This window comes from Orbicella faveolata, unplaced genomic scaffold (assembly GCF_042242905.1).
Source record: "Orbicella faveolata isolate gen_17 unplaced genomic scaffold, um_ofav_v1 contig_46, whole genome shotgun sequence".
In the NCBI taxonomy this organism is placed as follows: domain Eukaryota; kingdom Metazoa; phylum Cnidaria; class Anthozoa; order Scleractinia; family Merulinidae; genus Orbicella; species Orbicella faveolata.
The window spans coordinates 22,443,987-22,455,000 of NW_028301576.1; the positions used below are offsets into that span (position 1 = coordinate 22,443,987).

At 35.3% G+C, this 11,014-nt stretch overlaps 1 pseudogene; it reads left to right on the forward strand.

The window, feature by feature from the left end:
- The first annotated feature begins 5,027 nt into the window (after positions 1-5,027).
- LOC149098912 (uncharacterized) lies at positions 5,028-6,390 on the forward strand (annotated as a pseudogene).
- Positions 6,391-11,014: the final 4,624 nt, after the last annotated feature.

The following is an 11,014-nucleotide window of genomic DNA, read 5'->3' on the forward strand; positions in this document are numbered from 1 at the left end:
TACAAACTAATATCAGGGGTGGATGCATATGACTATGATGTCTAAACTTACAAACTAATATCAGAAGTGGATGTATATGACTATGATGTCTAAACTTACAAACTAATATCACAAGTGGATGTATATGACTATGATGTCTAAACTTACAAACTAATATCAGAAGTGGATGTATATGACTATGATGTCTAAACTTACAAACTAATATCAGAAGTGGATGTATATGACTATGATGTCTAAACTTACAAACTAATATCAGAGGTGGATGTATATGACTATGATGTCTAAACTTACAAACTAATATCAGAAGTGGATGTACATGACTATGATGTCTAAACTTACAAACTAATATCAGGGGTGCATGTATATGACTATGATGTCTAAACTTACAAACTAATATCAGAGGTGGATGCATATGACTATGATGTCTAAACTTACAAACTAATATCAGAAGTGGATGTATATGACTATGATGTCTAAACTTACAAACTAATATCAGAAGTGGATGTATATGACTATGATGTCTAAACTTACAAACTAATATCAGAAGTGGATGTACATGACTATGATGTCTAAACTTACAAACTAATATCAGGGGTGGATGTATATGACTATGATGTCTAAACTTACAAACTAATATCAGGGGTGGATGCATATGACTATGATGTCTAAACTTACAAACTAATATCAGAAGTGGATGTATATGACTATGATGTCTAAACTTACAAACTAATATCAGAAGTGGATGTATATGACTATGATGTCTAAACTTACAAACTAATATCAGGGGTGGATGCATATGACTATGATGTCTAAACTTACAAACTAATATCAGAAGTGGATGTATATGACTATGATGTCTAAACTTACAAACTAATATCAGAGGTGGATGTATATGACTATGATGTCTAAACTTACAAACTAATATCAGAAGTGGATGTACATGACTATGATGTCTAAACTTACAAACTAATATCAGGGGTGGATGTATATGACTATGATGTCTAAACTTACAAACTAATATCAGAAGTGGATGTATATGACTATGATGTCTAAACTTACAAACTAATATCAGGGGTGGATGTACATGACTATGATGTCTAAGCTTACAAACTAATATCAGAAGTGGATGTATATGACTATGATGTGTAAACTTACAAACTAATATCAGAGGTGGATGTACATGACTATGATGTCTAAACTTACAAACTAATATCAGAGGTGGATATTTATGACTATGATGTCTAAACTTACAAACTAATATCAGAAGTGGATGTACATGACTATGATGTCTAAACTTACAAACTAATATCAGAGGTGGATGTATATGACTATGATGTCTAAACTTACAAACTAATATCAGAAGTGGATGTATATGACTATGATGTCTAAGCTTACAAACTAATATCAGAAGTGGATGTATATGACTATGATGTGTAAACTTACAAACTAATATCAGAGGTGGATGTATATGACTATGATGTCTAAACTTACAAACTAATATCAGAGGTGGATATTTATGACTATGATGTCTAAACTTACAAACTAATATCAGAAGTGGATGTACATGACTATGATGTCTAAACTTACAAACTAATATCAGAGGTGGATGTATATGACTATGATGTCTAAACTTACAAACTAATATCAGAAGTGGATGTACATGACTATGATGTCTAAACTTACAAACTAATATCAGAAGTGGATGTACATGACTATGATGTCTAAACTTACAAACTAATATCAGAGGTGGATGTATATGACTATGATGTCTAAACTTACAAACTAATATCAGAAGTGGATGAATATGACTATGATGTCTAAACTTACAAACTAATATCAGAAGTGGATGTATATGACTATGATGTCTAAACTTACAAACTAATATCAGAAGTGGATGTATATGACTATGATGTCTAAACTTACAAACTAATATCAGAAGTGGATGAATATGACTATGATGTCTAAACTTACAAACTAATATCAGAAGTGGATGTATATGACTATGATGTCTAAACTTACAAACTAATATCAGGGGTGGATGCATATGACTATGATGTCTAAACTTACAAACTAATATCAGAAGTGGATGTATATGACTATGATGTCTAAACTTACAAACTAATATCAGAAGTGGATGTATATGACTATGATGTCTAAACTTACAAACTAATATCAGGGGTGGATGCATATGACTATGATGTCTAAACTTACAAACTAATATCAGAAGTGGATGTATATGACTATGATGTCTAAACTTACAAACTAATATCAGAGGTGGATGTATATGACTATGATGTCTAAACTTACAAACTAATATCAGAAGTGGATGTACATGACTATGATGTCTAAACTTACAAACTAATATCAGGGGTGGATGTATATGACCATGATGTCTAAACTTACAAACTAATATCAGAAGTGGATGTATATGACTATGATGTCTAAACTTACAAACTAATATCAGGGGTGGATGTACATGACTATGATGTCTAAGCTTACAAACTAATATCAGAAGTGGATGTATATGACTATGATGTGTAAACTTACAAACTAATATCAGAGGTGGATGTATATGACTATGATGTCTAAACTTACAAACTAATATCAGAGGTGGATATTTATGACTATGATGTCTAAACTTACAAACTAATATCAGAAGTGGATGTACATGACTATGATGTCTAAACTTACAAACTAATATCAGAGGTGGATGTATATGACATGATGTCTAAACTTACAAACTAATATCAGAAGTGGATGTACATAACTATGATGTCTAAGCTTACAAACTAATATCAGAAGTGGATGTATATGACTATGATGTGTAAACTTACAAACTAATATCAGAGGTGGATGTATATGACTATGATGTCTAAACTTACAAACTAATATCAGAGCTGGATATTTATGACTATGATGTCTAAACTTACAAACTAATATCAGAAGTGGATGTACATGAGTATGATGTCTAAACTTACAAACTAATATCAGAGGTGGATGTATATGACTATGATGTCTAAACTTACAAACTAATATCAGAAGTGGATGTACATGACTATGATGTCTAAACTTACAAACTAATATCAGAAGTGGATGTACATGACTATGATGTCTAAACTTACAAACTAATATCAGAGGTGGATGTATATGACTATGATGTCTAAACTTACAAACTAATATCAGAAGTGGATGTATATGACTATGATGTCTAAACTTACAAACTAATATCAGAAGTGGATGTATATGACTATGATGTCTAAACTTACAAACTAATATCAGAGGTGGATGTATATGACTATGATGTCTAAACTTACAAACTAATATCAGAAGTGGATGAATATGACTATGATGTCTAAACTTACAAACTAATATCAGAAGTGGATGTATATGACTATGATGTCTAAACTTACAAACTAATATCAGAAGTGGATGTATATGACTATGATGTGTAAACTTACAAACTAATATCAGAGGTGGATGTATATGACTATGATGTGTAAACTTACAAACTAATATCAGAGGTGGATGTTTATGACTATGATGTCTAAACTTACAAACTAATATCAGAAGTGGATGTACATGACTATGATGTGTAAACTTACAAACTAATATCAGAGGTGGATGTATATGACTATGATGTCTAAACTTACAAACTAATATCAGAAGTGGATGTACATGACTATGATGTCTAAACTTACAAACTAATATCAGAAGTGGATGTACATGACTATGATGTCTAAACTTACAAACTAATATCAGAAGTGGATGTACATGACTATGATGTCTAAACTTACAAACTAATATCAGAGGTGGATGTATATGACTATGATGTCTAAACTTACAAACTAATATCAGAAGTGGATGTACATGACTATGATGTCTAAACTTACAAACTAATATCAGAGGTGGATGTATATGACTATGATGTCTAAACTTACAAACTAATATCAGAGGTGGATGTATATGACTATGATGTCTAAACTTACAAACTAATATCAGAAGTGGATGTACATGACTATGATGTCTAAACTTACAAACTAATATCAGAAGTGGATGTATATGACTATGATGTCTAAACTTACAAACTAATATCAGAGGTGGATGTATATGACTATGATGTCTAAACTTACAAACTAATATCAGAAGTGGATGAATATGACTATGATGTCTAAACTTACAAACTAATATCAGAAGTGGATGTATATGACTATGATGTCTAAACTTACAAACTAATATCAGAAGTGGATGTATATGACTTTGATGTCTAAACTTACAAACTAATATCAGAAGTGGATGTATATGACTTTGATGTCTAAACTTACAAACTAATATCAGAAGTGGATGTACATGACTATGATGTCTAAACTTACAAACTAATATCAGAAGTGGATGTATATGACTATGATGTCTAAACTTACAAACTAATATCAGAAGTGGATGTATATGACTATGATGTCTAAACTTACAAACTAATATCAGAAGTGGATGTATATGACTTTGATGTCTAAACTTACAAACTAATATCAGAAGTGGATGTACATGACTATGATGTCTAAACTTACAAACTAATATCAGAAGTGGATGTATATGACTATGATGTCTAAACTTACAAACTAATATCAGAAGTGGATGTATATGACTATGATGTCTAAACTTACAAACTAATATCAGAAGTGGATGAATATGACTATGATGTCTAAACCTACAAACTAATATCAGAAGTGGATATATATGACTATGATGTCTAAACTTACAAACTTGACAACATGAAATGTAAAGTTGACCTGAAAACTATTATTAGCGACGTAAAATGAAGAGTTGATCATTGAAGTTGGAAGTTGATTTGTATTCACCGACATTGTGTTGTTAAGTTCGAAGTTGATTTACGCGAATATTAATGTTGAAATGACAAACTCCGATGTCGATGTGTAAAGTTGGACGTTGCGTTACAACTTTAATTTTTGGCGGAGATGGAACGCCATAGATTTACTAGTTGTACTTTGGCTACCTCGCTGCTTAACCCGCTTATGCAGGACCGAGCCAGGTTCCTTACCTCGATAGGTGTACAAGTAGCTTTTATCGGGGAAGAGCAAAATGACGAAAGCGTTACACGCAAAAAAGGAGTTGAGGGCAGTTTATTTCATGTCGTGCTAGGGACCCCGGAGTCGTTTATGGATGTAATCGATGGCGATCTCTATTTACAAGTGCAACTTATAGGAACAGGCTGCGGCTGAGTGCCATTAATAAGGCCCATTGTATCTGACACTGGTAAGAATTAGTATGATTTGTCTGAAATATTTGTCGAAGTTGATTCCAAATTAATCTAAAGAAAACACTGTATATGAAATGCGTGTTTTATCAAGCAAGTTCTACCTCAATGTTTCACAGTTAACATAATTGCGTAACACCTTCTGCTGGTTGAAAATAGAGGCTCTTTGAATTTAATGTTTATACTGTCTTTTGATATTGCAGAGGTATGTAAATGATAAATATACGTTAGAAAAGTACATCAATTTTGGGCCTTAACTTCTTTAACAATACAATCAAAATTATCCTATACTATTATTCTATATATCTCAATTTAGTTCAACACGGTTTATTTAGTTGTGACAATTCTTTTGAATTCTTCTTTTTTTTTTTTTATTGTGATCAGTCAGTCCTTTCAGCATTCTTTATGGCTTTATGTAATTTCTATTAAATAAAAGAATAATTCTTTCCACACAAAAAAATTGATCGTTGATTAAGTATGTACAAGGGCTTTTAGGTCAAAAAAGAGAGCAAGCATTCTGCCAATAGTTTTGAAGAATAAGTGAAGTATGTTCTCTTGTTAAAGGGGTCCCTTTGATTTGTTGTGCTCACCACCACAACAACTAAGAAAACCAAAGACAAAATTATTTAAGATTTGGAAATGGAAGAGTCTGTCATTCTTCATCAGATTCCCAATAAAAAGAACCTTGATTCTGTTCACGTTGTCAGTGGTGATGCAAACCTCACCTTTACCCCTTTTTCTAACTCTGATTGTTTATTTATTATTTACTGTCAGATAAACAAGTTGTCTTCAATGACACAGGGAGATCCAAAGAGTATATAATGAAGATGCATCATTCAAACCAGACTTGATAAACTAAATCAGGAGAACATTCCTAGTGATTTAGCCAAATCAGATGACAACATTTTAATAGCAACAATTGCATATGAAATGAGAGATTAAAGCCATAACCCATTATGGTCCTTCAAGAAGCATTGAAACATATCACCATAAGAATGGCAGGGCAGGAAGACCTGACCTGACCTGTGCACTGCAGTAATGCTCTATTCCAATTTCATGTTGAAGTATTGTGACAATTCGGAATGTACACACAACAACGGGTTTACTTTTGTATTTTGATGCAGATTCAAGTTATTCGGAAAAACCTTGCAAACCTCATAGATTTTGTAATGTAAGTGTAATGGTAATACATGTTGTTTTGTCTATTTTCTTCAAAGGGGGATTACTTGTTATCAACATATCTGAAATCTCTGTAAGTTTTATCAATTATTATCCAGTGAACCATCCTCCCTTGTAAGCACACCCAATACAACAGAAAAATAAGTTTTCCATGCATGTATGGCCGTTTTACTGTGTGTGTTTATAGTTTTTGTTGAAACACTTGGCAGTTTCTACGGATGCGGACCACTGAGGAAACCCGTGTGCCTCAATATTCAATTTGGCCAGAAAAAAAAAAAAAGATTATTTGGGGGCGATTTTTATTAGTAGATCAACTTGATTTTGTATGTTGGTTATTTGTAACAGCAATTTGCGAAAATTTCAGAAAATTAGGGTTAGAAATAAACCATAAGCTAGGATTCGAGTTTATCACGCCCGAACATAACACGTAATTTTGTTCACTTTTTTGTCGGATCACTAAAATCGGGATAGGAACCTGCAGCCTCATAGTTTGGTGTCTTTTTTGCCATGAAAAAATAGTTCTTACCTCAACTTTACAAGCTTCTTCGCTTTGGAAATTCTTCAGAACTAGCAACATTCAGTCATATGCTACCGAGAGTGGTACAACTGGTGTGGTAAAAACGAAAAGTTCTCGTTTGCTACCCCTCCTACAGATGTCTTGCAACAGAGGTAGGCTGAAGAAGCAACGTTGGCTTATAATTCCTGGTTTCAGTGGATAGTTCGCCATTTTTTTCCCCGGGCTGCCCGCATGGTAATTTGCATAAAAAGCGAATGTGACCTCACGGACAAGCGATACGGAGCAGTGATCCAGCCGTTTGTTGGGAGGAAGGTAAACAACCGCACTCCCAATACGGCTGGAAACGAAGAAATGAAGAAAACAAGAGCGTCGTTGCAGGCATCCCCTACCATCACGCGCTTTGCGCGCTCGTTTTTTTTTTTTTTTTTTCCCTTTCCCTTCTCTTCGAAGGCCTGCCACGCAGGCTAACCATTGCATAGCGTTCGTACTATCCAGGCTCTGTACAACTTCTTAGAAGCGAGTCTCAAATGGCACGCTCTGTTTGACGACACAGTCGTAGAACGCGAGGGTCTAAAACTGACGCTGAAGTCACTTAGTGTTAAGCGGTGGTCATGCCGGTGGGAAGCCGTAAAGGTCGTAAAGGCCGCATACGGACAAGTGGAACGCATTGAAAAAGCTATGCTCACGCTGTCTTCAAGCAAAGATCCAAAAACCTGCTCTGACAGCAGAGATTCATCTACCGCCATTTTATGTTTCTATCTGCATGTGTTCAAAATAATCTTAAGCAACACTAATAGTCTGTGTCGATATCTTCAGGGGAAGACGGTCGACATTGTCTCCACCCGTAGAAACGACAATATGACCATTCAGACACTACGCCAGTGTCGGAGTGAAGGAAGTTTCAGCAGTGCCGGCCGTATGGCAGATAGTATCAGCAATAAATGGGTCTGAAAATGAAGAGGCCGACTAATCAGATGAAAATCTTTGCTTGCGCTCAGTTGTTTCCCAGGCAAAGATTCACACGGGAACAAAAAGAAAGTTCGTTTTGGGTTGAAACAGGAGTGGTGTCGAGGAGTTCAAACTTTAGAATGTGTGTTAAGAAAACGTCGTCGAAGTTGCCTTCAAACACACGGAGCTTTGCTATTTTCGGGCATGTCGACTCCAGTTGTTAAAGCAACGCATCGCACTTGTGAAAAACTTAACGTAAAATATCATAAAAACAAACTCAAACTTTATGCTTTATTAATTAGTAGCACTCAAAAGAGTGTCGATTCTACCTGTCCGCCTTGCTTGGAAGTTTCGAAGACGAAATAAATGCATTTAAGGAACATTTTATTGCCGTTCTTTTTTTTTTTTTTTTTTTCAACTTTTCAGCTATATTGTCAGATGCATTGTTTGGTCCAACTTTAGTTTAAAAAACCAAACAGTCTATCAACAATAGAAGATACGGTTTGCGACAGTCCAATAAATTTTGCGGCAGCCCAATATTGAAAAAAAAAAACGATGACTAATCAATACTCGTGGTTAACAAGAAAAAGAACTTAACAGTATTTGGTGTGAAAAAACTTCTTTGAAAAAAAATTTCCGCATCTTTTTCCTCAAATAAGTCAGCTTTACTTGCGAAAGGTCGAGCAAACGTAAAATATTGCGAGGTGATAATGTTTTTTCCCCGCATTCGTCGAACAAAAATATTCCTATTTTTATACTGGTCTGACAAGTGCTTTAGGTATTACGGTCCATCGCTTCATCGATTGCTAGATATTACCTTCTCTGCTTTCGTCATGGTTTAAAAATGTACGTTTTTCTGTCCGTTTTTACGTAACACGTGGTAATTTTGGAGTAAAAAATTAATCTACCAACGGCTTTACAATTAATTTCTGGTCATTTCAGGTTGTGTTTTTCAAATTCATTGGGATTGATGCAACCGAGAAATACTATAAACTTGCAGTAATGCTTTCTTGTATTATCGAAAATATCTATTTTCTGACGAACTTTAACTTTCAAGTCGCTTTGATTTCAAAGTTTTACTCGCAGTTTTGAGAGCAAATATCATCTCTTTCTTCAGATACCAAGACCCATGGATGACAGATTAGAGTTTTGTAAAGAGTATGGTAATTCTAAGTAATAAGAAAACAACAAGAAAAGAAAGCTTAATAGCTATGATTAGTGCAAAAACTTTGAGAATAAATTGTGAGTAATTGAAACCGCTGAAAAACATGCCAGTTGTGGGAGGAATATGACAGAAATGGTTAAAACTACTGAACTCACCAAGGGCAGACTTATTGAAGCACCTTCCAGGCTGCGGTTACGGAAATCTTATGAAGCCGCAGAGCTCTACTCGATTGCTTTGTGAATCAACAGAAATTGATTTTAAAAATGAGATTGGTAGATGCTCTGATCTTGCGCCATCATTCAATGTAGCGAAGAGGCGCTGACAAATTATAAAAGTCAGTTAAATTACTGAGATCTTTAACTTTAAACAAACAAACATTCCACATGGTCATGAGTGGGTAGGAAAAGTGTGCATAGAGCCAAGTGATCCACTAGCCCGCAGCTTATCCTGGTTTCTGTAGCATGAAGCGACTAGGAGAATTTCTACTCCCCTCTGGACGGGATGCTAGCCCATTGCAGGATTACCCCGCAGCATTAAATTCGCCGCTACCCATTTATACACTCGGGTTGGGAGAGGCAGTATAAGAGTTAAGTGTCCAGTGCCCATTTTCACAACACAGTGACCCTAGCTAAGACTCGAACACGGACCGCTCAGTCCGGAGACGAGCGCGCTAACCATAAGGTCCCCACAAGGTTAGGAGAAGAAAGGAATTTTAAGATCGAAAGGACTCATGATGACTCGCGATTGTAGCGAGGAACATGAAAAGTTACATCAATCATCTGTGCTGCGCACATCATTGCTCAGATTATAGGAATATTGCCGACCTCTATTTATGAATGACATCCGTTGAATTTGAAGTGTCACTATTTCAGCACGACTGTTCCATTTGATTTTATCGACGTAAGCCGCTGAGAAACATTTGACACTTCAAAAGATGTCCGCCCAGCTTGTCCCAGTGGTGAAACGTCACTAATAACCAAAACAGCCGAGTTCATTTCAGTACGAACCTCACCTAAACACTATTGGTCTTTGATGAGCCCAAGTTTCGGAATTCTACTTTAAAACCTTGCAAAGTAGAAATGTTGGCGCGAAGTCAGTCGGTACAAAAGTAAACCTTTGAGAAAAATGCACTTTAAGTTTCTTACACGAAGTATTAAGCATTTGACGAGCCACAAATAGCGGGGTGGGGGAGGGTGCAGATTGGATCTCGGGGGAGGGGGTGCAATGGTTGTTCTATTTTGTAAAAAGTTACCGCAGTTGTGGGAAATATTCCTTTTCATAAGGGAAATGAATGAGCCTGTGATGGCAAAGCTTTTCACAACTAATCATACCAATCGAGTTGTTCATGTCTTTAAAGTTCTTTCTAAATAGTTTCGTTCATATTTGTTAAAACTAAACTATATTTCTGGTCACGTTTTTATAGCAAACAGTCGTTGCTATGGCCGTTGCTACGTGAAAAAACTTATACCACTGTGTACCTTCCTTAAATTTCACACTCATCTCGAAGAAAATTCGGCAAGATCGTTTAAGAGCTTTTTTGACAAGTCCTCAAGGGTCTTAATTCTGGTATTTCCAAGAAATATTTTAGGGTATCATACCCCCTTAAACAGTTTGTGGATTCAGTGAAAAAAAAAAATGTATTACATCGTTGAGTTGATGTTTGTGACGTGATCATGAGGACGGCGATAAAAAGAAATGTCAGCTGAAATTTGTCGAGCCAAGTTTCTTGGTGTCATTGATAAATCTATACTGCGAAAAACAACAACAACAACAAAACAAAAAGAGCTAAAAGACGCGAAATTGTGCTTACGCAAAATGTCCTGCAGTGATAACAGAGATCTACTTTGAACATGACAGCAATGTTTGGCACTCACGTGAAACATGTTTGTTTAGTTTTCGTTTCACGGCGGCTGACGATTTTTTGTCTGCCATTCAG